Source organism: Hemicordylus capensis, chromosome 1 (genome assembly GCF_027244095.1).
Source record: "Hemicordylus capensis ecotype Gifberg chromosome 1, rHemCap1.1.pri, whole genome shotgun sequence".
NCBI classification, from domain to species: domain Eukaryota; kingdom Metazoa; phylum Chordata; class Lepidosauria; order Squamata; family Cordylidae; genus Hemicordylus; species Hemicordylus capensis.
Window position 1 is genome coordinate 374,743,684 of NC_069657.1, and position 25,399 is coordinate 374,769,082.

A 25,399-nucleotide genomic window follows, 5' to 3' on the forward strand; every position below is an offset into this window, starting at 1 on the left:
GCGATTTACATAGTGAAATAAATAATAAAATAAAATAGATCTTTGTCCCCAAAGGGCTCACAATCTAAAAAGAATCATAAGACAGACACCAGCAACAGTCACAGCAGCAGGCCATCTCTTTGGCTAACAAGTATGTTAATGGTTGGATCAAGGTACGACAAGCTAGCTTGTTTACATTTTAGTCACTCCCAAGTATTCTTTAAAAAACCAGACATGAGATAAACCTTGATGTGTTCATTTTGTTTCTCCTATATGAGTCTTTTGGATCTTTCTCAGCCTTTTTCATAGAAGATGTCCACTCCTCAAAACTGAATAGGACAATGCTTCATCCTGTCCTTTGTCCCTTTTGTCCACCTTTTTCAAGGTGTGATCAGCATAATGACTCCGGGCAAGATTTTCCCTGTAAGTGATCAAGACACTATCAATCAGTGTGTCTCTGCCCCAGATTCACTAGGTGTTTCTTCCTTGAAGCCACCAGCTGCTTTTCATAGGGATGTGCACAAAACCATCTGGCCCGATTTGGTTCGAGTTCAAATTGAACTCGAACCACACTGAGCCAGTTTGGCTTTGGCCCCCTTTGAACCCTGCCCCCCTGGTTTGGTTCGGGGGTGGTGGTGGTTGCCGAACATTACAAAAAAGAATTTTATTTTATTTATTTTATTTTATTTACTGGCCCCTTCCAGGGGGCTTCTTCAAGTTGGTGGTGGGGTCCATGGAGGTTCCGCTTCCCCTGCCGGCCTCCCTTCTATTAGAAATCACCTGGTTCAGCATCTTCGGCCCTTTCCAGGCCTACTCCCTGGCGCGGTGGCCATTTTGGAGGCTCCCAGCCACGCAAGGTCCCACTGCGCAGGGATGGCGGCCTCCAAAATGGCCACCGTGCCAGGGAACAGGCTTGGAAAGGGCTGAAGTTGCCTGAACCGGGTGGTTTCTTATAGAAGGAAGGTCAGCAGGGGGAAGGGGAACCTCTGTAGACCCCCACCAAATGAAGCCCCAGCGGAGGGGGTAAGTCAAAAAGAAAAGGATTTTTTAAAAAAAGTTCATCAAACCCCCAAATGGGGCGGGTGTGTGTGTGTTCAGTTTGGGGTTGAGCCAAACCACCCCCCAGTTTGGCTCAACCCCAATCCTTCGAACTGAACCAGTTCAATGTTGAACCAGTTCAAATTTGTGCCGGTTTGCACACCCCTAGCTTTTCATTATGTCTTGGCATTAGCAAATCCATCTTTCCTTGCCCCCACCACCATGGGTGCCACCACTCTTCCTCACCTTGCTGGGGCATGCTGTTTATTGGTGTGGGCATGTTATATTGTCCTTCACTTCAGACAGCAAAATGTCTTGGACTGATGCTTTAGAAAAGAAGTCTGTATGCACTACCCAGATTGCACCAAGGTAAAATACAGTATTTTAAAATCCTTTTTTGCTAATGCTTCATTAATATATGGATTTTATTATGTTATAGCCCTAACCTATGCACATCTGCTCAGAAGTAAGCCCAACTGAGTTCATCTGGGATTGCTCAGTCCATCATGTGTCTCATTTGTACTGAAGTAGCCAGCTGGGAATTGATCTAGGGACAAGGGGCCTCTTAATACTTTGTGTTGACTGGCAAACTGAAAATGAATTATTCCCACACCCTTTGGGTCTAGCCACCCTTAAAATATCAGGAATAGGAACACAGCATTTCTTTTTATAAAATTCAAGTATAACGTGAATTAACTTTTCATTTAATTTTAATTACCTTCAGCTCTGTTGGAGATCTAAAGTTTTTCTCAAACTTCTGCTTTGAATGTAGGTTAGGCAATCTATAATTCTAAAGCTATGTGGATGGTCTGAAGCTAATTTATTGATGCAGCTTTTAAAGGATTAAAATGTAATGTAGATCAACCCAACCTCAAAGGTTTCCCATACACTTATACGTACATGCAAGTCTATACCTATGTGCAGCATATATTGCTTGACAGCATCATATCAAATGTGGTCATAGCTGAAAGCATCAAGATGTTCATTACTCTATTTCTGGCACTGGATTTATATGCAACTTATTCTGGGGCTTGCTTAGTTGCCATCCAGGATTTATACTTTTTCTAGTTATCATTAGATTTGGTAAAGCTGTATCCCTGAACTACTATGGACAACTACTGCACTTCTTTGAAACACGGTTGTCTCTCTAGCCCTGATGGGTTCATAGACAATGCAATAGCAAAAATGCTGAAGGGTTGGAAGAAGCATGGAAACTTTTTTAAAAAATTAAAATCTACAATTCAGTGATTTTCAAACTGTGTTCTGGGGCACCTTGTGGCAGGGATGTGCACAAATGTTTTGGCGGGGCAGGGAGTGGTACCTTTAAGCATGAGTAAAGCAGGTCCTTACCTGCTCCTCCGTTGCCCCATCACTTTTCCAGGCGTGGTGCTGTGCCACTCAGAAGTCTGTGTGTTGCCGCGGGGCTTCACCCAGCAGCCTGTGTGTGGCGGCAGGACACAGATGGCTACTGTGCATGCAAATCATTGCTGTCTTCCTCCTTGGCCTCCCTTCACTGCCTTTTAAATACATGCTGGCATTGCCAGCAATCTTGTTCCTGTGTAATAACCCACTAGCTGAGAGCCTTGAGATTGTTGCAGTCTCTCCTGGCCACGGCTACTTCTGGCTCCTTGGCCATTGTGCAACCGACACTGTGCCAATCCACCTGCCTTCAGTTCCTCCTGAGAGGACCCATGCAAGTTCTTCTTGGCACCAGATCTATCTGACACCTCTGAAGCACTCCAGAGTGGTGGTTTTGTTAGGTCAGGCACCTGCCTGTTGACACATTCATAGAAACGTCCTCAGAACAGCTTAGCTGTATTGAAATAAAGTATTCAGGTTAACCATGGCATTTTGGCTAGGGACATGATTTCAGTATGGCTACCATTGGTGGCCAAATTGCCTATTCCTACTTTTATGTCTCAAAATTAGGCCTTCTCTAAGGCTGGCCCAGGAGTCTGGAATGCACTCCCAAATAAAAGCTGAGCCTCTCTGTTTCTGCTGTTTTTTCTTTCTTTTCTTTTAAAAGAAACCGCTGCAGACATACTTTTTAAATCTTGTTAATTAGTTAACAAGTTTTAAAGTTTATAATGAGATTTTAAATTGTTTCAGTCACTTTAATGTTTTATTATTGTTGGTTGTTTTGAATTGGTTTTAGTGTGTAAGCTGCCCAGAGATGTATATATATTGGGTGATATGAAAATACATGAAATAAATTAAATAAAATTATGACGTCAGTTCATGACTGAGAATGCAATAATGAGCTGGAAGGTATTGACATACTTGTCTTCTACTGCAGAAGCTTTAATTGCAGGGTAAGGCATGGCATTATACTGAAACATGTTTGAAATCATTCCAGAATTATGGCTTAAATTATAGGGAATGTTTCTTGGATGTGCTGGTATACATTCAGGGTTAATTTGTGTGATCCCTTTACATCTGGGCAGCCACTGCTTCAGTTCAGCCCAAATTCCACACCTCATGTGATGAATAGGGTCATTTGAATAGTTTGTCATAAGCACAAACTTGAATTTGGACCATGTCATGCTTCTATCCTAATGTGAGCTGAACATGTGTAATGCCAAATTTCACTCAGTGCTTGTGATGAATGAAGCACATGGCTTCCACAGTTTAATTCAGATTATATGCCTTGAAACAAGCCAGATAGCCATGTGCAGAATGTTTGTGTGAACTATTTGATACAAGAGATATACAGAGATACAGCATCGATCATGATCACCTAGGAGAAAGACTTTAATAATTGGTTTGGTTATAAACAGTTAAACAATGGGTTTGTTCTCATGGAGACATGAGGACAATCATTGTCCTGCCTACAGTCTTGGAGAAGCCGCTGCCAGGCTATGTAGAAAATACTGAGCTCAATGGACCTATGGTTTGACTCAGTACATGGCAGCTTCCTATGTTCCTATGATCACAGTGACTCCAGGTAAATGTTAAATCCCAGGTCACTGAGCTGCATGGCATGTGGGCTGCAAAAAAATCTCTTGATCTCTGGTTGGCGGCATGGTGACCTGGCATTTAAGTGGGGTCATTAATCTGAGATTTGAACTCTATTGGTCGATCCTGGTTAAACATTGGCTGGTGTCCTGCCAACCATGGATCAAGAGGTTTTGGCAAGTCACGCATGGCACCCTTTGCAGGACTATGTATGACTCAGTGATCCAAGATTTAATGTTTAGCAGGGATATCTGTGATTGTGAGAACAAGCCCATTAAGAGAGCAGCTTCTGCCAAGTGTCTATAATAGCAGACCAGGGTGAAAGAGAATGTGACTTAATGCCATCTGGAAGAGTGGCCTTGAGCTTTTTCAGATGGCGACTTTACTTTGGGAGGGTGGGTGTGCGTTCACACATATCGGCCAGATTTACCCTGAAGTCCGTTCAATATTTCAGAGAGCGCTTCACACATGATTTGGGTTTCCCCCTCCATATTGGAAGAACCTAGCCCGATTTATGTCTGGGGCAAAAAAATCTTCTTTTTGCGTTGGAGTATCCATTGCGTTGGAGAGCTCCAAACTCTCAGTAAAGCCTCGTGGTAAACCCACGATAAAGTCTGCTGTCTGAAAAGCATCCTTGTGAGGCTTATCAGCAACAAAATAAAGCAAAACAAAAACCTGACAACATATGTGGATCCCACCTCCTGCCCACAAAGGCTTCCCCAATAATTTGAACAGGAAGATAACTCTGGGAATGCAAAGGGAGAACACATGTATTTATTTATTGAAATTTTATGCCACCTCACCCAGATGGCTCTAGGTGGTCCACGCAAATAAAAACAAAATAAATAACCCATTACAAACAATCAAAATTAGAAGTATAAAACCAGTTAAAAATCACTAAAGGCCAGGCTAAAAAGATGTGTTTTAGGGCTCTTGTAAAGGCTGATAAAGATCTTAAGCCTCAGATAGCTATAGGGAGCACATTCCACAGCCCAGGAGCATCTACAGCAAAGGTCCAATCCTGCATCACTACCAGACAAGCTGGCAGCAGCTGGAGATGGACCTCTCTCTATGACCTTAATGTGCAGTGGGGATCATGCCGAAGAAGGTGCTTTCCCAGGTAATCTGGACCCAAGCTGTTTAGGGCTTTAAAGGTCATTACTAAAGGTAAAGTGTGCCGTTGAGTCGGTGACGACTCCTGGCGACCACAGAGCCCTGTGGTTGCCTTTGGTAGAATACAGGAGGGGTTTACCATTGCCACCTCCTGCTCAGTATGAGACGATGCCTTTCAGCATCTTCCTATATCGCTGCTGCCTGATATAGGCGTTTCCCATAGTCTGGGAAACATGCCAGTGGGGATTCGAACCGGCAACCTCCGGCTTGGTAGTCAAGCCATTTCCCTACTGCGCCATTAGGTAGAAAGGTCCTTACTAGCACCTTGTATTTTACCCAGAAACATCGGCAGCCAGTGCAACTGTTTTAAAACAGCATAATATGTTATCTCCCAAGAAATCCTGGTGACTAATTTGACTGCTGCAGTTTGAACTAATTGAAGTTTCGGAACTACATGCAAAAGCATGCTCATTAAAGCTGAAGTGCCTGAACTACATACATGAACTTTGAAGCTGCAGTGTCTATTTAAAGGAGCAGAGAAACCCAGGCACTCCATCTGCGTATTCCTGTGGACACTGTGTTCTGGAACAGAGCTGAGGAGTGCTATGGGATGTTAAGGATCCACTAGGTTATTGGTGGCTTGAGCTTTCATAGGCAAGGGCCTATTGCATCCTATACTTTCAAATGCTTGATCTTTCTTCCCTTCTGTCCTCTATTTCCCCAACTCCCTGCTTAGTTTACATGTAGTTAATTACATATATCCTGCCTTTCTTCCGCCACAGAACTCAAGGGCTACATGGCATTCTCAGGTAATCATCCATCCAGGCACTGACTGACTTCTCCCTGGACCTGCTTTTCTTCCTCAGAACTCAAAGCAACTTTCATAGTGTTCCCAGACAAACTACAATCCATACTATGACCAGACCCAGGCCTGCTTGAAATAGCTGAGGAAATGCACAAACTGAGGAAAAACACAAATCTATGCAAATTATTAACATCTATTATTGAGGGAAATGACAGGATTGTAATTAGAGTTGCCATGCCCCCTGGAATTCCAGGTTTCACCTGGATTTTAAGCATCTCACCCAGATTGCTTTGCCCACCCAGATACACCCGGCTTTCAGGTTTCATTAAAAAAAAAAAAAAAGCTAAGCTCTAGCCCTTGTAGAAGTGGAGTTGTGGAGCAAAATGTGTAGTCACTATTCTGCTCAAAAATTATTTTCAAGCCAGTTTACATAATATGCAAATTAGGCACCCAGATTTGGAAAGACAGAAACTGGCAACCCTAATTTGTAATGCTGTCGGCAGGCATTTGGGATATAGGAGCTTGAGCAATGTTGTTGTACTGGAAGTGATACTTCTGCAGTTTCACCTGGTTTTAAATGTCAAGGCTTTGATTTTCCACCTCAAGCAAACAGTGTTCCAAATTACTGGAATTCCAGACGTTAAAAGGCACACAGGTTTGATTAAAGAGGGATTAGAAGCAGTACATTCCTGATTTTCTGAAAAAGTTTATTTCAAATTCTTGCCCCTAACTTTTTCAGAGTGTTTCTTTTGATTCACACCCAAGAACATAGGAAAAGAATAGAAATGGAGAAACTGGAAAACATAATCATGGGGTGACTACTAGCCTATTGCCTCTTGAAAAGGAAAGAGGCAAACTGGTGTCATGAATGGAGGAATTGAGAGAGCCCATCGGGAGGTAGACGTGACTAAAAGCAGCTCTACTATGTCAAAGCCCTGAAACAAAAGCAATTGACTGGAAGCAATTGTCTCAACAGAAACTGTCATTTACAAATTCCTCTTCATTTTGCTGTTTCTCTACAAGCCAAAGTGAGATGGGATCAAGTCTTCAGGCCCCAGCCCTTTAAAAATGTTGCCCTAGAGGCAAATAGGATAAAAGCTTTTATCTTGAAAAGCAGGAGGAGAAATAACTACACAAAGCAGAGAAAGCTTCTTTAAAGCTTCACAGTTTGTGGCATTTTGCCTACAATTTTTTTTTTAAAAATGTTGTTCAAGAAAGAATGCATTTACATACATTCTTCCCTAGAATGGTTACATAGAGAGCTGATTTCATCACACAAGGAAAATATTTTATTCCATTTATAAAACGGACCAACTCAATTAAGAATGTTCCAAGGGTATAGATGCCCTGATTCTGCAAGCAACATTATTAACCACCTTCTCCTGTTTCCTCCTTTACCTAATGGTGGCAGCAGTGGCAGTGGCGGTGGGGAAGAGTGGTGGGACTCACCTTGTGGCCTCCCCTTTTGGCCTTGACCTGATGCTTCCAATGCTCCCGATGACCATGCTCCCAGCAGCCATGTGTTCAGCCTCCATGATAAAGAAGCCTTCCCCACTTATTTCACCTCAGCAGGAAACCTGGATGATCAGGGCCAGAAGGCACAGTCCTCTCCCAGCCCCAAATTCCATTAAAAATGTGAGAAATTACTCAAGAAGAGGATTATTCCCCACAGGAGCATCAATATAAATTAAAATAAAATGGAAGTGTGAAAGTCTGGCTGTATATAATGAAAGACAGACTAGGAGTAAGTCTGAGGGCTGAATCTCAAGCTTTGATTTAACCAGTTGCAGGCCTTTCCGGATAACACATTAGGGCAACCAGTGTGAAGTCATTGCACATGCCTGGAAAGCTTCCTTGAGGAGCCTCTGCTTTCAGGATATATTTTTCCAGCACACAAACTATGTTAGATTTTATAGACATTACTTTTCATAAAATTCACTCATCTTTCAATGCTTCACGTTGCAGTGTTTTAGCTTCACTCATTCTGTGAGGTAGGTTAAGCTGACAGATGGTGACTTGCCCAAGACCACACAATAAGCTTTATCCTTTATGGAAATGTTATTGAATGGGAATTTCTGCACTTCAAGCACTAAAATCCAGCCTGCACAAGATGGACTCTTGAGGATTGGGAGAATATTGCAGATGCCTCTTGAATGTTGTGGTGTGCATGGGACAGTAATAGATTAACACAACTTTCCTTTCCTCTTTGCACCCTATGGTGAACCTAACATTGTGACTGTGGGAATTAGGCCATTGCTTTCTGGTAAAGCAAATACTTTGCATGCTAGAGGTCCTAGGTTCAGTCCACTGTTCCCCCTAAGGCGTGCACATGTGTGCACACTCACAAGTTTTCTGATGTCTGCTCAGTTAACTTTAGATCCTGCTCAGTTTAAATTAGGAAGGCCCCACTCTGAATGCGTGTGCGCACACAGTGCCTTGATACTGCCACCCAGAACAAAAATCATTCCGCACAGAGATGAAAAAAATTAGGACAACCGCTGGTTCAGTCCCCAGCATCTCAAAATACACCTGGGAAATACTCTTGTCTGAAACCCTGGAGAGCTGCTGCTAGTCAGTGTAGACAAGACTGAGTTAGATGGTCCAATGGTCTAACTCAGTAGGCAACTCCAAGAGACCGTAAAAAGGGAGAATTATAGGAAAATTCAACTTAAGTACTCCAAACAGCCTGCAGAGTAGAATCTTGTGAGCTTCATTCTTGGCTGGGTGTCTTCATATATGCGATTTACCTGGATTTGCTACCAGGGAAGAAACGGAAAAGGGCTTTTTTTATTAGGAACATAGGAAGCTGCCTTCTACTAAGTCAGACCACATTGGTCCATCTAGCTCAGTATTGTTTACACAGACTGGCAGCGGATTCTCCAAGGTTTCAGCCAGGAGTCTCTCTCAGCCATATCTGGAGATGCCAGGGAAGGAACTTGGAACCTTCTGCATGCAAACATGCAGGTGCTCTTCCCAGAGGGGCCCCGTCCCCTAAGAGGAATATCTTACAGTGCTGCTCACATGATGTCTCCCATTCAAATGTGAACCAGGGCAGACCCTACTTAGCAAAGGGGACAATTCATGCTTGCTACCAGAAGACCAGCTCTCCTACCATTTCTAATATATTTATAACCTGCTTCACACATCTTAAACAACAAAGCAGCTTACAAAACAAACCACATTTCCATACTTTCTTTTTCTCCACACCAGCTGGTCGACTCAATGTGTCTTCCTCTTTGCAGCCTGAGCAGTCTCTCTTTCTTGTGTTGGAATCATTCAGCTTTTCATCAGAGTGGGGTGGGGAAACAGCAGCATTGCTATCCTGCCCACCCCCAGAGGCGTATCTAGGGAAAATAGCGCCTAGGGCAAGCAGTGAAATGGCGCCCCCTATCCAAACATCTGACATCCATCTTTCAGATAACTTTACAATAATATCAGCTGAAAAATACAAGTCAAGCTCCTTAACCTTTTAATATTTAAAAACATATTTAGCAGTGGACGTAGCCAGACCAAAAAATGCCAGAAAATGACAAATTTCAGTATGCTGGGGCTCATGAAATACCCAAATACTATGTGGAGGTGTACTTGGAAAACTAAACAGAAGTGCCTGTCTAATGCTCTGCTATGCATTGTAGCATCACTATTACATAAGTTTTAAAAATAAATGGAGAATTTGACTTTTCCCAGACACTCTGAAAATAATTAAAGGATATGCAGAGTAAACTGTGTCACTGCTTGGAATATATTCTAGTATTTCAGAAAGACATTTAAAATGAGAGAAAGAGAGCAAGAAACTCCCAGTAGGCCTTAATATTAAGGATTTCACACTGATTCAAAGACAAACTCACCATTAATAGCCATATTATTAAGACATCACATTTAACTCACTTATCACAAGAAGCAAAGTAGAGCAAATGAATGCAATCCTAGCTCATAAGCTTCAGCTCAGTATTCACAAACCCTGATTCTCTGTACATCATGCCAAACTAAATATTTGTACAGTGACTTATATTATATTAATTTAAATTTTTTTAAATCTGTAGCCCCTTTGGGGGGCTTCCTAAAGGCTGTGGGGAGGTGTCTGCAGAAGTCCCCCCTCCCCCTGCTGGCTTCTAGAGCCTTGCAGGGACCATTTGAGCATGTGCAGTGGTCATTTTTTAAAATATTTTTTTTTAATGGCTGCTGAAAACAAAATGGCCACTGTGCATGCTCAAATGGCCTCTGTGAGGCCTGGCATGGCCTAGGGCCTCACAGAGGCCATTAGAGCATGCGTGGTGGCCATTTTGTTTTGGTGGCCATTTATTTATTTATTTATCATTTTTTTAAAATGGTGCCCCCTTCAAGTGGCGCCTGGGGCACGTGCCCTGCCTGCCCCACCATAGATACGCCCCTGCCCCCAACATGCTGGGCAAGTTACATTTGGGCCTGTATGTATGTATTTAGACAATTTCTGCTCCACCTTTCAATAAAACATCTTCCAAGGCAGCAGCAAAAATTAAAACAACCAATCTGGAAAAAAAAATACAATAAAAGCAACTGCATAGCTTCAAGAGGAGACCAACAATAAAGCCATCAGCAACAAACCATCATTAAAATAATAAAACAGCATCAAAATATTATTCACTCAAGCTTTGGGATAATGAAATTGTCTTTATCTGGCACCTAAATGTTTATAAGGTAGGTGCCAGGGGAGTGGGCCTGGGGGCAGAGCATTCCATGGATCGGACACACTACTGAGAAAACCCCATCTCTAACTCCCACCCAGCAAACTGCTAAAAATGGCAGCACCCACAGGAGGGCCTCATAAAGACTATATTATCTATTTCTGTCTCTATATTTCATCAATTTGATAAGGCTTTATTTAGCTTTTATTGCATATTTGTATAAAGAAATTATAATAGTTAATTGATTAGCTTATATGTTTTGTGTGCATCTGTAGATAAAGTCTTTGTAAGCAAAATACTCGATTTTTGAGTTGTATCAATCAATCAAACTTTATTTCGATCAAAGATCAGATACGAGTTGCATCTCTGTTTGGCAGGGTGATTGTTTCATTCAATATCACCAAGTATTGTAAAGAAAGGTAGAATAAAAAGTGAACATGACTTATGACTTAGCACTGAATTTCAAGGCCATGTGGTGGAAAGTGGCTCTCTGGCGCATGCCTCCCACATGTCCCTAATTATTTGGAGATTTACATCTCTCATTTGCACTATAAGGTGTTACCGCAAACAGCAGTGCAGACTGTGCAGTGAATCGGCTCATAGTGGCTGGGGAAATTAATGCATATTGGATCTCTTCAGAACACCATGCGGATTTCAACAGGATCTGATTGCACAAATAACTTGGGAAAGAGGGTGTGTGAATGTACCCCAGTTGCTTGAACTGAGTTGTCAAGGCACTGGGCCACACATCCCCCAGTTTGCAACTTACTGCTTGAATGTGTTGACATGTCAGTTATTGGCACTTTTCTGCTTAAAAGGTTTCAAAGGATTAGCTCACTTTGTTAAGTTAAACATTTTTATGTCTGCTTGAAAAGGAAAGGAATGCCCCATCGTTTTAAAATACAAATGCCAGACCATCAATAGTCTTGTAAATTAGGAATGTGATTCTAAAATCTAATCTCTGCAGAGGATCAACTTGTCGCCTTTCATCTCCAAAATGGGATGAAGCACATCATCTCATCAAGACCAGAAAAGACTGGGCAGGGCACAGGAAAGCTTTGTGTAATAAAATGTGAACCTGCGTGCTTAAGCAATCTGTAGTGGCTGAGCGAAACGGTCTTTGCCACTGACATAAATAATCCCATCAACTTTGAAGGGAATGTAAGGTTAGCCTTCATGTCACTATGTAATATATCAAACTGATATAAAAAGCATAGCACAGTTAGGGTCATCTAAAGTTGTAGCACCATTTTTTTTTTACCCTTTAAGCAATTCAAGACGCTTTGCCTGCTACTTCTATCATAACACTGAAAAGCATCACAAAGCTGGAATTTAGGCTATATTTACACAATGGCCTCATTCACATGTAACGCAGAACCTCAGGTCCAATGGGTTCTGTTCCCCACCCACCCCACTCTCTTGTCCATATGTGGATGTCATGGAAAGCATGCTCTGCAGTCAGCGAGACTGCAGAGAGGAGGGGGGACTGGCTCTGTGGGCTTTCTTCTGGCATAAAGGACAGTCCATACAGCCAATCACAGCCGGAGGGAGGAACTTCCTCCCTCAGCTCTGGTCACAGTGAACATAGCCTGCAGTTATGAATTCAGATGGCATATTGGCTGCGTGGAACCTCGGGTTGGGGCAAAAAAACTTGCTACAACCCGAGGGTTCAGAATGGAGTTTAAAAATCCAGACCTCCAGTGGGTTGCCTTGCGGAACTGGAGTTACACGTATTCGGACATCGGGGTGAGACAACCTCTGCCCCTTTAAACTCTGGTTCAACATTATGTGTGAATGAAGCCTCTGTGACACATGTTTGTTATAAATGGGGCTGCCAGCTTTTTCTCTCTTTTTAAACTAGCCAGGCTCCTCAGATCTTATCAGCAGCCTTGCATGTAGAAAGTTAGCTAGTGAAACTTCTCCAGGCCTGGAGAAAAGTAAACATAAACCAGTTTAGTCTGAACTGGCCTGGCCTTTTAGGGTTTTAATTAGTTTTCATTGTTTTAATGCTAACCTGATTTTCAGGGTTTTAATTGTTATGATAGTTTTATTGTTTTTAAAGATGTTTTTAATTGGTGTTAATATTTATATCTGTTTTAATTGTTATTGGTTTTAATGGTTTCTGTTTTTAATTGTAAACTGCCCTGAGCCTTTTCGGAAGGGTGATATAAAAATTGAATAAATAAATAAATAAATAATAACATAAGAGTTATATTCTTAGATCCAAACATTATCCATCTAGTCCAGTAGAAGGCGTGACAACCATTTTAGGAGGTTGTATATTTGGGAATATTTGAAAATGTAATCTCCCACTTACAGTCTAAATTGATAACACTGTACCATGTGTTATTTTTGCACTTTTGAATTGTCCTTGCAGGATATATTGGAGTATGCAAGTGGGTAGCTATCAGAAGTAAGAATAATATGATGGTATGATTCATAACTACCGTATTACCTCTTATGATCAGTTGTTCAGACTAAACTGGTAAGATATACATATTTTAGTCTTTCGGTTTTCTTTTTCTTTTTGGTCCTCCTTATCAGCCAAGCATGTAGATATGAATCTCTTGGTTGTCTTTTACATGACCAGTTCTGAAATCAAAGAAGGAACTGCTCGTGTGAAGTGTAGGAGAGGAAACAATGGCCCCATTTGCACATAACACCAAACCAGAGTTGAATGGGGCAGAGGTTGGCATTTGTGTACATCTGAATGCTAGAAACTGGTTTTGTAGAAAAAGCAACCTGTGGTTTCCCTCGCCAAACTCCAATTTGAGCCTTCTGTTTGTAGTAAGTTTTGCTGCTCCAATCTGAGGTTTGAATGTGGCACTGTTACGTCCAAACACTGATGCCACCATAAATGGGGTATAGTGCTGTTTCTGGAACCAGTATCGTAGACATGGCAGCCCAGACCCACCCAGGAATGCACCTGCTTCATGCCTCTCAATGGCCACCTCTCTGAGTATTTGCCCCACCCCTGTCTCTGTGCTCCTCAAGCCATTGCCTGGCAACAGTGAAGCTGCCTTGTCCCACCCCTAGCTTCTAAGCCTGTCAGAAGTGGGGAAAAATCACATTGGAGGATGCCTGCTTTCCACTGTGTCTCTTGTTCTCCTTTCTGGCAATGAGAGCAGAAAAGGATCAGGATCCCCTTTCCAGAAGCAAAGGGGACAGGATGTAGAAAAGTGCAATAATTCCAGGAAAAAAATTCACTGCAAGCAAGAAATTTTAAACATAAATTTCCCTTATTCTCCAGAGGCTTTCTTGTTTTATTTTATTTATTTTATTAAAACATTTTTATACCGCCCAAAACTTACGTCTCTGGGCGGTTTACAACAGAATAAAAACAAAGTAAAACATTTGTTAAGACAAAAAGTGGGGGAACACACACATTACAACAATTTTAAATTTTTAAAATAATATTTTAAAACAGCATTAAAATCATTAAAACAACATTAATTAAAAGCCTGAGTGAAGAGATGTGTTTTTAAAGACTTTTAAAAAGCTGTCAGAGATGGGGAGGTTCTTATTTCACTAGGGAGCGCATTCCAAAGCCTCGGGGCAGCAGCGGAGAAGGCCCGTCCCTGAGTGGCCACCAGATGAGCTGGTGGCAGCTGCAGACGGACCTCTCCAGCAGATCTCAGTGGGCGGTGGGGTTCATGCAGAAGAAGGCATTCTCTTAAATACCCAGGGCCCAAACTGTTTAGGGCTTTATAGCTTATAACCAGCACCTTGTATTTTGCCCGGAAACATATCGGCAGCCAGTGTAGCGCCTTCAGTTCAGGAGTTATATGGTCTCTCTGAGATGACCCAGAGACCAGCCTGGCTGCCGCATTCTGGACCATCTGTAGTTTCCGGACTACGTACAAGGGCAGCCCCACATAGAGCGCATTACAGTAATCCAGTCTGGATGTTACCAGCAGATGTACCACTGTTTTGAGGTCATTCACCTCAAGAAATGGACGCAGCTGGCGTATCAGCCAAAGCTGATAGAAGTCACTTCGGCCACCGCCTCAACCTGGGACACCAGGGAGAGGCTCGGATCCAGAAGCACCCCTAGACTGCGTACCTGTTCCTTCTGGGGAAGTGTGACCCCATCCAGAACAGGCAGATCAAAATAATCTCTCGAGTTCCGACCCCAGACAATGAGTACCTCCGTCTTAGCCGGATTCAGTCTCAGTTTGTTATCCCTCATCCAGCCCATCACCGACTCCAGGAAGGCATTTAGGGAGGTTATGCCCTCTCCCGATGATGCTGACATGGAGAAATAGATTTGGGTGTCATCAGCATACTGGTAGCACCCTGCACCAAATCTCCTGATGATCTCTCCCAGTGTTTTCATGTAGATATTAAACAACATTGGAGACAATATGGAGCCCTGGGGAAGACCATACAAAAGTTCAGATTTTGAAGAACAGCAGTTTCCAAGGGACACCATCTGGAACCTGCCCGAGAGGTAGGAGCGGAACCACTGCAAAGCAGTTCCTCCAACTCCCAACCCCCTCAGACGCTCCAGAAGGATACTATGGTTGATAGTATCGAAAGCCGCCGAGAGGTCCAGAAGGACCAACAGAGTCACACTTCCTCTGACAATTGCCAATTGGAGATCATTCATCAGGCCGACCAAGGCAGTCTCCACCCCATAGCCAGCCCGAAAGCCAGTTTGAAATGGCTCAATATAATCAGTTTCATCCAAGACTGTCTGGAGCTGTGAGGCCACCATCCTCTCAATTACCTTGCCCAGCCACGGAAGGTTGGAGACAGGCCTGTAGTTGTTCAAGTCCGAGGGATCCAGGGTAGGCTTCTTCAGAAGCGGTCTAATAATTGCCTCCTTAAGACAAGGAGGCATCCTACCTTCCCTCAGAGACACATTTATAATCTCTACCAGGCCTTCTACAACAACCCCCTGCCAGATAATATAAGCCATGTCAGACAAGGGTCAAGAGAACAGGTGGTAGGCCGCACTGCTCCAAGCAGCTTGTCCACATCCTCAGGAGTCACAAACTGGAACCGATCCAACCTAATCACACAAGAGGATTTACTGGACACCTCCACATCAGACACTGAAGTAATTGTGGAGACGGAGTCTAAGTAGGCCCAAATAGGAGAGATTTCCCCCACAAAGAATTCATTAAACACATCACAGCGGGTAATCGATGGTTCCAGATTCTGATTCAAGGGAGGAGGGGCACTCACTAGCCCTCTCACAACCCTGAACAATTCCGCCAGACGTGAACTTGCGGATGCAATATGGGCAGAAAAGAATCGCTTCTTTGCCGCACATATCGCCTGAGCATAGGTCTTCAAATGAGCTCTATGTTGCAATCTGTCAGATTCAAGCCAAGTCTTTCTCCACTTGCGCTCCAGTTGTCTACCTCTCCGCTTCAGCCCCCATAGTTCTTCCGTATACCAAGGTGCCAGTTTTGAAGCAGGTCGGAGAGGACGCTTAGGAGCAATCATGTCGACTGCCCCAGTGAGTTTGCTGTTCCAGTTCTCTACCAGGGCATCAACAGGATCACCAGCAGAGCCAATACTAAATCCCTCCAAGGCTTCTTGAAATCCTATTGGGTCCAATAACCTTCACAGGCGGATCATCCTAATAGGTCCCTCACCCTTGTGAAGGTGGGAAGCGATTGTGAGTCCGACCTTAACCAGATGGTGGTCTGTCCATGACAATGGGGAAATCACAGGATTCCCCACCCATGGAACACCACCCTGATCAGAGTGAAAGACCAAATCAAGCGTGTGACCAGCAATGTGCGTTGGCCCCGAGACCACCTGGGATAGGCCCATAGTCGTCATGGCCGCTATGAACTCCTGAGCCATCCTAGACAAATTGGTCCCAAAGTGAACACTGAAGTCCCCCAGCACTACAAGTCTCGGGGACTCCAACACCAAGTCCGTCAGCTCAGGGACGCTGTTGAGCAGCGGGGCGATCGGTACACCAACAGAAGTCCCAGTCTATCTCTGGTCCCCAGACTTAAGTACACACATTCTATATGGTCTGACACTATAACAGGGATCCTGGTAAGGGAAAGGTTATTCTTATAGACCACAGCCACTCCACCTCCACGCTCCCTCACCCGCTCTTCAACAGAGTAGCCTGGAGGAAGAAGCCGGGACCACACTGGGCCCCCAGCTTTCCCCAGCCAGGTCTCTGTAATACATACCAGATCGGCACCTTCATCCAGAATCAAATCATCGATGGTTTCTGATTTGTTCTGGACCGACCTGGCATTACAGAGGAGCAAGATGAGGTTCCAAGGATGATCGGCGCTGCTCCCCAAGGTCCAAGAGCTGGCAGGTCAGCCAGAAGGGGGAACAGCTATTAGATTTCCAAGTCCCCTTCCCCTGTAACAGCCCACTGACCTGCCAACGTTCCTTCTTCTGTTCCCCACAACGACCGGAATGGCCGCCCCACAGTCAGTGGACACGCCCCCTGTCTCCCCATCTCCAGTTAAGCCCAGACACATTCTAAGAATGTCTCACCCAGGACAAATTAAAACAGAAGCCTATGTGTGGGTAGTTGAAGTCACCCATTGTTCCCCTCTCTCTTTGATGCCTCTCTTATTTGCTTCTCCAACTCTAGGTCACTCTCAGCATTGTGATCTGGAGAGCAATTGCACATCGCTCGTAACACATTTCCTTTCAGTCCTCTTAATGTTACCCATAATGTTTCTGTGGAGGACTCCATTCCACCTAGGCTTTCTAGCTTGTTGGAATCTATCCCTTCTTTGATATACAGTGCTACTCCTCTCCTCCCCCAATACTCTCCTCCCTGTCGCTTCTGTAGAGTTTATATCCAGGAATAACTGACCAAAGTCCAAAGCTTACTGAGCCTGCGTTCCTCCCCAGTGGATTGACCCTCTCATGAGAGGGCTGATCCCCTGTTGGCAAGCGGACATGGGCAGGAGTGTGCATGGGTGTTCCTGGACTGCTTTGCCAGGGTCTGCCATCGCAAGAGCATCCTTGGTCATAGTGGAGCAGACCCCAGGCTCCTTTGCCCTCCCTCATATACATATTTCCTCCTACGAAGGCATCATGATCCCTTCCTGGAGTAACAAAAAAACAGTGCTCCCCTTGCCAGCAATGGTGCTTGTGCAAGACTGTTTTGGTGTGGGGCTCTTATGAGTGCACTAGCTGTCAGGAGAAGGGCTTCAATGCCATTTAAAGGGATTTATTTATTATTATTTATTTATCATATTTTTATTAGGGGTGTGCACAGAACTGGCTGGCCCAGTTGGGTTTGAGTCCAGACTGGACTTGAACCTGAATGGACCAGTTCAGCACCCCTTCAACCCCCCTGGTTCAGTTTGGTCGGGGGGGGGGGTTCACGAAGTTTTTGAAAAAAAATTTTTTTTTACATCTAGCCCCTTGTGGGGGGGGCTTCCTCTAGGCTGCAGGGGGGTGTGTCCACAAAAGTTTCCCCCTCCCTCTGCCAGACTCGGTAATCACTGCCGCGGCCCGTTCTACTGCATTTTCTGGCCTGATCAGGCCTCTGTAAGTTGGTGCAGTGGCCATTTTGCCCACTGCTGTGCATGCGCAAATGGCATCTGTGAGGCCTGGCATGGCCCAGGGCTTCACAGAGGCCATTTGTGCATGCACGGCGGCCATTAAAATTATTGTTGTTGTTTAAATTGCCGGTGACAACTGTACCTGGACCATGCCCCCTTAAATGCCCTCTTCTTGCCGAGGGTGGGCAGTCCATTCTGAAAAGGCACGATCACACTCGGAACACCCCCTTGAAGATGATGGCCAATGGCTGCCACCCTGCAGACATTCTGACGCCTTGTTCACAGTCTGGCAATGCAAACACTACAGAGCTTGCTGAGATGTCTCCTCAGCGGACCAGGAAGAGGAAGTGGTTCCCCTACCCTGAAACTGGAAGTTGCCAGGTTATGGTTGGACGAACATCTGTGATGCAATTCACAGTTACAAAAATTAAGCTCAGGTTTACCATTACGTGTGAATGCGGACAATGAAACTGAATTTCCTTTGAAAAATATTAGCTGCTTTATGTGTGCTTAGGACACCTGTAGCCACTGTGTGTGGTTAGTTATTTGACACTGACCAGACTTAAGAACAGAGTAAACTAAAGTTCATGTTCAGAGGCAGTAAGCAGCCTTCTTCTTTCTTTAAGCTTAGCTCTGTTCACTTGTTTTCCACGGCCTTTCTCAGGATGACTAACTGGCTGTAGCACCACCTGTAGGAATTCAGTGTGGAGTTTAATTATTAACAGCATGACTCACTGAGAAGAAATAGGACCTTCACTACAAAGCAAGGAACTGTGAGATTTTACTAATTTGCAAAAAACAAGTATCAAGGAAGGAATTAAAAATATAGCTATTTGCATAACCTCTGTGTTTTTGCCAAGGCAGTGGGGATTAAACTGAGAGTTAGTATAGTGGCTGACAGCCTAATCCTATACTTATTTACTTGAAAGTATTGTTTTATTTATTACCTTTCCATCCTGCCAATCTTCTGTTATGGAACTCAGAGTAGTCTGCATAGAGATTTACATAGCTTCAGTGAGGTTGCTGCATTATTTGCCTTCAGAAAATGCCCTGGAAAGAAAGTCCCAGTGAGTTCAAACAGGGCACTTTCCAGATTACCCGCTCAACAGCGGTAAAAGGCTTCGGTTTGGGCAGATCACATGCAAAACATAAATAAAGGCTGTTGTGCAAAGCTACCAGCAGGGGGAGCAGTCTTGCTAAAACTCCACAACCAGAAAATACAGCTATTTTTTTGTGCCACACATGCAACGTTATAGCACTATATTGCAGTGATTAAATCTGAAACAAGGCATCCAACATGTGAATGGCACCCTGCTGATAGCGTAGGGACAGTGGTGTCACAACACAGAAAATACGGAAGCATATTTAGCAGATACATCATGACTCCGTTGTAGGGTCTAATCTGGAAAGTGCCCTCACTTACTTCAAAGTAAGTGCACAGGACTGTATGAGCCAAGAGTATGAGCTGGAAAGCTCCTGTTCCAAATGGATTAATCACCGTGAGTTCATTTGGAAAACTTTGAAAAGGCTCCACCTCCTCCACATAGGCAGTGTGGGGTTAATAATACTTCCATTGAACATAGGATGCTGCCTTAGACTGAGTCAGACCTTCTATCATCTAGCCCAGTGCCATCCATTCTGGCCACCAGCAGCTCTCCAGGACCTCAAGTACTATACCTGATCTTAGCCCAAAGGCCAAGATGCAATTGGAACGCAAGCAGAGGACTTTTCCAGCCCTGCTTGGCTCATCCTCTGTGGTAATCTGGAATACTGCATTTTATCACCTGGTTTCCATTTGTGGCATGCTTGTAGCCAGAATGGTATGCCCCACCTCCCACGTCGCTTGGCCTCAGGTTCACAGGCATGCCCCTATTTTTATCTCAGAAATGTGGGAGGGTGGCTAATTAGAAGTGTTGTTCTACACATGGAAGGCATGTGTTCTCCATTCTGCTTAGAGAATGAATGAATGAATATGTAAGATCCATTTGAGTAAAACATAGCCCTGAGAATGTCTGTTTCAGAGGCAAAGTTACTAATCTGGTTAGAGTGTTGGATTAGGATCGGGAAGACCGAGGTTCAAATCCCCATTCAACCATGAAACTCCCTGGGTGACTCTGGGCCAGTCATGAATCTCTCAGCCTAACCTACCTTACAGGGTTGTTGTGAGAATAAAAATAACCATGTACACCACTCGGAGCTCCTCGGAGGAAGAGCAGGATATAAATGTAAAAAATAAAATAAACAAATAAATAAAATACAAACTTTCAAAATAACCACATTGTACAGTTCTGTTGGGGCTGTATCACTTTGGACTTCAGGTTAGGGAATGTATATTTGAGTGCCTCCCAAGGGTGTCTGCAGGACCTTTTCCAGGGGGCCAGGCAGGGCAAAGCCAGCAATCCAATATCCCCTCTCACTGGGAGTATGCCCCATTGAATTCAATGGGAACTGGTTTAATTGCTGGAGGGCAACTGCCTCTCAACCACCACCTCCCCACCGGATTCCCTGTTCCCCCGTGCTAAACATACATACACAGAACAAAAACCTGCCTGCATGAGGAAAACTAGAATAGCAGGGCTTGCTTAGAACCTTTATCTGAAGTGCAGGGAGGTTTTTGTTTTTATCACAGGAAAGTACTGAAAGATGCAAACTCTACCTGCAGTTTGAAGGAGCACAGCCCCTTCCCCAAAGCCTGTCCCACATGCTGAACTATAGACTAACTCTAAGAATGGCATGTATCAAAAATATCATATGGCTGTTTCTGCAATAATTTGTATCCCTTCCTATCAATGTCCCAGTGCCCCGCTTCTCTCCCCATCCAGAGATCTCTGCAGTTGCTTTCTCTCTCCCTAAAACAGCCATCCCCAGCTGACGGTTCTTCTTTTTTCCTGCACATAACTTTCCCCCTTAGCTCTGGTCCTCCCCATAATCCTTGGGCTACTCTGCCCATGCTCACTAGGATCTTAGTTGCATTGATTTCTGCAAACTTTCCTGACCGGCTCAGGAGCCACCAAGTAGTTCACAGGTCGCATTTTGTCTATGAGTTTGTGCTGTGGTTCCCACCCTCCCTACAGCCAGCACTTCTGCTGGGGTGGGAGAATGAAAGGAAGAAAGAACCCCGCAAATCCCTCCACATTTTTCTAGCTATAACCTTGCCATGCTAGGCAGCATTATTGTTGTGAGTCACCCACAGCCTCTTCTCTAGAAGTCACTGCACAATTTCCAAGTACCATTTGAGCCCCTTGCTTAGTTTGCATACAGGGCATTACATCATCTCACAAAGCATCTTTCACTCAAGCGCCACACAATGGAAAGAGGTTGGCCGGCCTGAATTTGGGGTTAATAGTTGCCAAGGGAATGCCACATTCCAGCATCAGCTGCTAATGCCCAGAGCATGCTGTTAGGAGCTAGCCAGCAGCAGGCCATGGGAAACTTTGTGCATACTTTATGAGACCAAAACAAGCTTACTTTCTGCAAAACAACACAGAGTGCATAATAGGGCCTCTTCAAAAGTGCCAGACCTTCAAGCTGGGGAGGGGGAAAGGAATGCAGGGGAAGACAGAGCTTAATTTTTGCTAGTTCTGTCCCTAAAACATTTCCGCATGAAGAGCTATTCTTCATATTAATTCAAAACATGATTGAAGTGGATTAGAACTGATGATCTCAAAAATCATTTTGTTGAAGGCTCTAAGGCAGCTGTGCTGTTCCTTAAAGTCCCTTTGCAGAATGTGTAACACCTGGGATGAGCAAAGCCCCAAATGACTTCAGATAAGGATGAAGGTTTCTCTCTCCTGCCTCTTCTGTCTGTGTTGGCAGCTCAGCATCTTCAACAGGAGCAGCACAACAGCTTTTCCTCACAAGGCCCCTTTTCATGCTAAGCTTATTTACTAACAGCAAATACACAGAGCAGATGGCATATCTTAGCAAGGATTGTCTTTCTGGCCAACTGGTTTCTGAAAAATGGTAACAGACACAGCTAAAAGCACAACATGTGAGCATGTGGGCCTGTTTGCCTCAGCTTTCTCCTCTTCACATAAATAGAATAACTCGGGAAAGCAGTATGCCTTTTTATATTGTTGGTTTCAGCAAAGGTTGCCAGCTCAGACCAAAACTATTCATGAAGAAGATTTTCTCCAATATTTCCCCCTAATATCATCTAGACATTATGTTGTACAAGCGTACAGATATCTGTACACACACACACGTACGTTTTTGTGGGAATGACTGTACCTGCATTCATTTTAAAAAAATGAACCTGGATACAGGCCCCTCAAATGCATGGTACATGATACAACAACAGCAACAATTTATATACCACTTTTTCAACAAAAGTTTCCGAAATGGTGTACATAGAGAAATAATAAATAAATAAGATGGATCCCTATCCCCAAAGGGCTCACAATCTAAAAGGAAACATACGATAGACTGGAGCAACAGTGACTGGCGGTGCTGGGGGTGGATAGGGCCAGTTACTCTCCCCCTGCTAAATAAAGAGAATCACCACGTTAAAAAGGTGCCTCTTTGCCCAGTTAGCAGGGGAGTGTTCTGCTTTGCCCAGGTTCTACATAATGTGTGAACAACTGTAGCTTTATTCAGATGTCATTTATAAAGAGGCTGTACACAAGCACAAGCCTCCTAAAGCCCTGCGGAAGTCCTGCTCCTCCCATTTTGCTCACTCACCCCTCCCCTGCTGCTCAGGGTTACAATGTTCATCTGAAGAGGTGAATGCTGTAATTGTTATAGTGGGTACTTCCATGACTGGCAGGATCATGGAAGTGGCCGCCATCACAGTTACAGCATTTGCCTCTTCAGATGAACGCTGTAACTGTGAGCAGTGCAGAGGGGTGTGTGTGTGTGTGTGAGTGTGTGTGTGTGTGTGTGTGTGTGAGAGAGAGAGAGAGAGAGAGAGAGAGAGAGAGAGAGAGAGAGAGAATGATGTGCTGGGGGCAGAACTTCCACAGCACTTTAGGAGGCTTGTACTCATGTACAGCTTCTTTATGAATAACATCTGAATACATCTTTGTGTATATATCTGTACCTGTGTACCCTGTACACTCGAACGAGTGTTTGATGTAATCGCCCTCTTCATACATTATTTTTGGAGGCTGTATTCATGTACAGCCTCTGACAGCATGCCGGAAGTTCCTCCTCCAGCCTGCAACTTACTCACCCTCTGCAGCAGGCACTCACGCTTGCAGTGTTTGTCTGAAGCGGTGGGCACTGTAAGTGTGATGGCAGGTGCTTCCGGGATCAGCAAGCTCAGGCTCTGCTTCAGAAGAATGCTGTAAGTGTGATTGCCTGCTGCAGAGGGCGAATGAGTGATGCGCTGGGGAGGGGAGGGACTTCTGGCGTGCTGTCAGAGGCTGTTTACAAGTACAGCCTCCAAAAATAATATCTGAAGTGAGCTAATGTCTAAATAGAGCTAGATTGTATGAACTTAGCATCTGAATAGGGCTTAAGGATCCAGAATTCCTTTCAATAGTGACCTGGAGATTGATGCTGATTCCTGGAGACACCAAGCCAGTCCTGGAGGGTGGGCAGCCCTGGTTTGAGCTAAAGAAAAAGCCCAGCCTTTAGAAAATAGCCTGGGCGCTTTCTAGACTAGCTGCTCAACAGCAGCAAAATGCCTCCATTCAAGCCAGTCACATTCGAAACATAAACACCAGGGGAAGCAGTCTCGCAGAAACTAACAACCCGAAAAAACAGCAACTTTCTTATGCTGGGTATATGAAGTCCTAGTTCTACATCACAGTGATTAAATTTGAAACAAGGCATTGGAAATATGAATGGCACCCTGCTGTCCATGTAGGGACTGCGGTGTCACAACACAGGAAGTGTGGAAGCACACATCTGCGATACGACGTGACCCCATTGCAGGGTCTAATCTGGAAAGCGCCCTGGTCTTCAAAGCTCAGGATCAGTACAATTGCAGATTTGAACTAATGCATACTTTCCAACATTTTGCAGATGAAAACTGGGATATACTTGCAACAACAGAGTCTCATACCAAAGATTACTGCCCAAGCCCCATCCCTACTAATATAATAACAACATAATGCCTTAGTGATGTGCACCCACTTACCTGCAGGTGCGCTAGAGACATGATGGATGTATCATTTCTGTGCATGGCCCAAAAGTTAGATTTCAACCTGGCTGGATCTGACCCGACAGTGACTGAGACCATTGTGTTGGGCCTTCCCCCATCCTCCCCTCACTCAGCCGCTTCTTCCAGCAAAGGTTGCCAGAAATGTAAAGCACTTTTAAAAAAATAGTACTAAAAGAGCTAAAGGATACCAATCAGCCCTTTAGTTTTTCAAAACTGACATTTTTTGGTGTTGGTTAGGAAAGAGGGGGAAGAGGGTCCTGTGTTCATAGTGGACCCAGAGAAATGAGACTTGGGTGCATTGCTGATGCTTTCCCTCCTTTTTGCCACTATGCAGTGAGCCTTGACACACTGTGACCTTAACTCAGTTTAGGCTCCTCCCTAGCCCAGAGTGACTGTGTGAAGAGGACGTGTGTATGCTTTGAGTTTTGAATGATGTACCTTTATTTCTAAATTCTCATTCAGTGCTGGGATACCTGAAGAGAGGGCTGAAGTTCAATTGAGAGGGTAGATCCTGAAGCAGTAAAAGCCTTCCTGCCCTCCACGCTCTGGCATCACAGCCGTTCCTGTCTCCATTGCAGACCCTTGGTGGGGGTAATGATGGCAATTGCCCTGGGGCCTCACACACGGAAGGGGTCACATCAGCATTGGCAAACAGTACACACCAACTGAGTGGCAGGGAGGGAAGGGAGGCTTCTAGTGAAAGCCCCCAGGTTTGGGGTTACTCAGAGTCTTTAAAGCTCAGAGTCTTTAAAAGGTCCTACTCCAATGAAAATGAAGTAGTAGACTGTATGCATGACTGTATCCGAGGACTAATGAAGATGTGTAGGCATAAAGATGGAATCAAGAGAAATGTAGAAAGGGACATGTAGTTAAACTGGAAGCCACAAACTCTAAACCACAGCAGGATATAAACTCCAGTGTTGCATGTAATTGCATGTACTGACTGCTACCATAGGGTGTGGTTGAAGCCTGGAGTAAGGAGCAATTTCTGGAGGAGATGAGACATCCAAACGTCTAACAGGAGTATTCAAAGCTGTGTCTTTCAAAAGGGAGGGATGTAGAATATGATTAAGAGCCGAGTCAATCTTTAAATACTGGTGTCAGGATGAAATTAAAGTGTATTCAGTTCTGGGCTATAAGACTGACTGAACTTTCCTAGCCACATCATTAAATATAGAAAAGGGAAGCTGTGATTTCTAAACCACTAAATGATTTTGGACCTGAAGTCTGG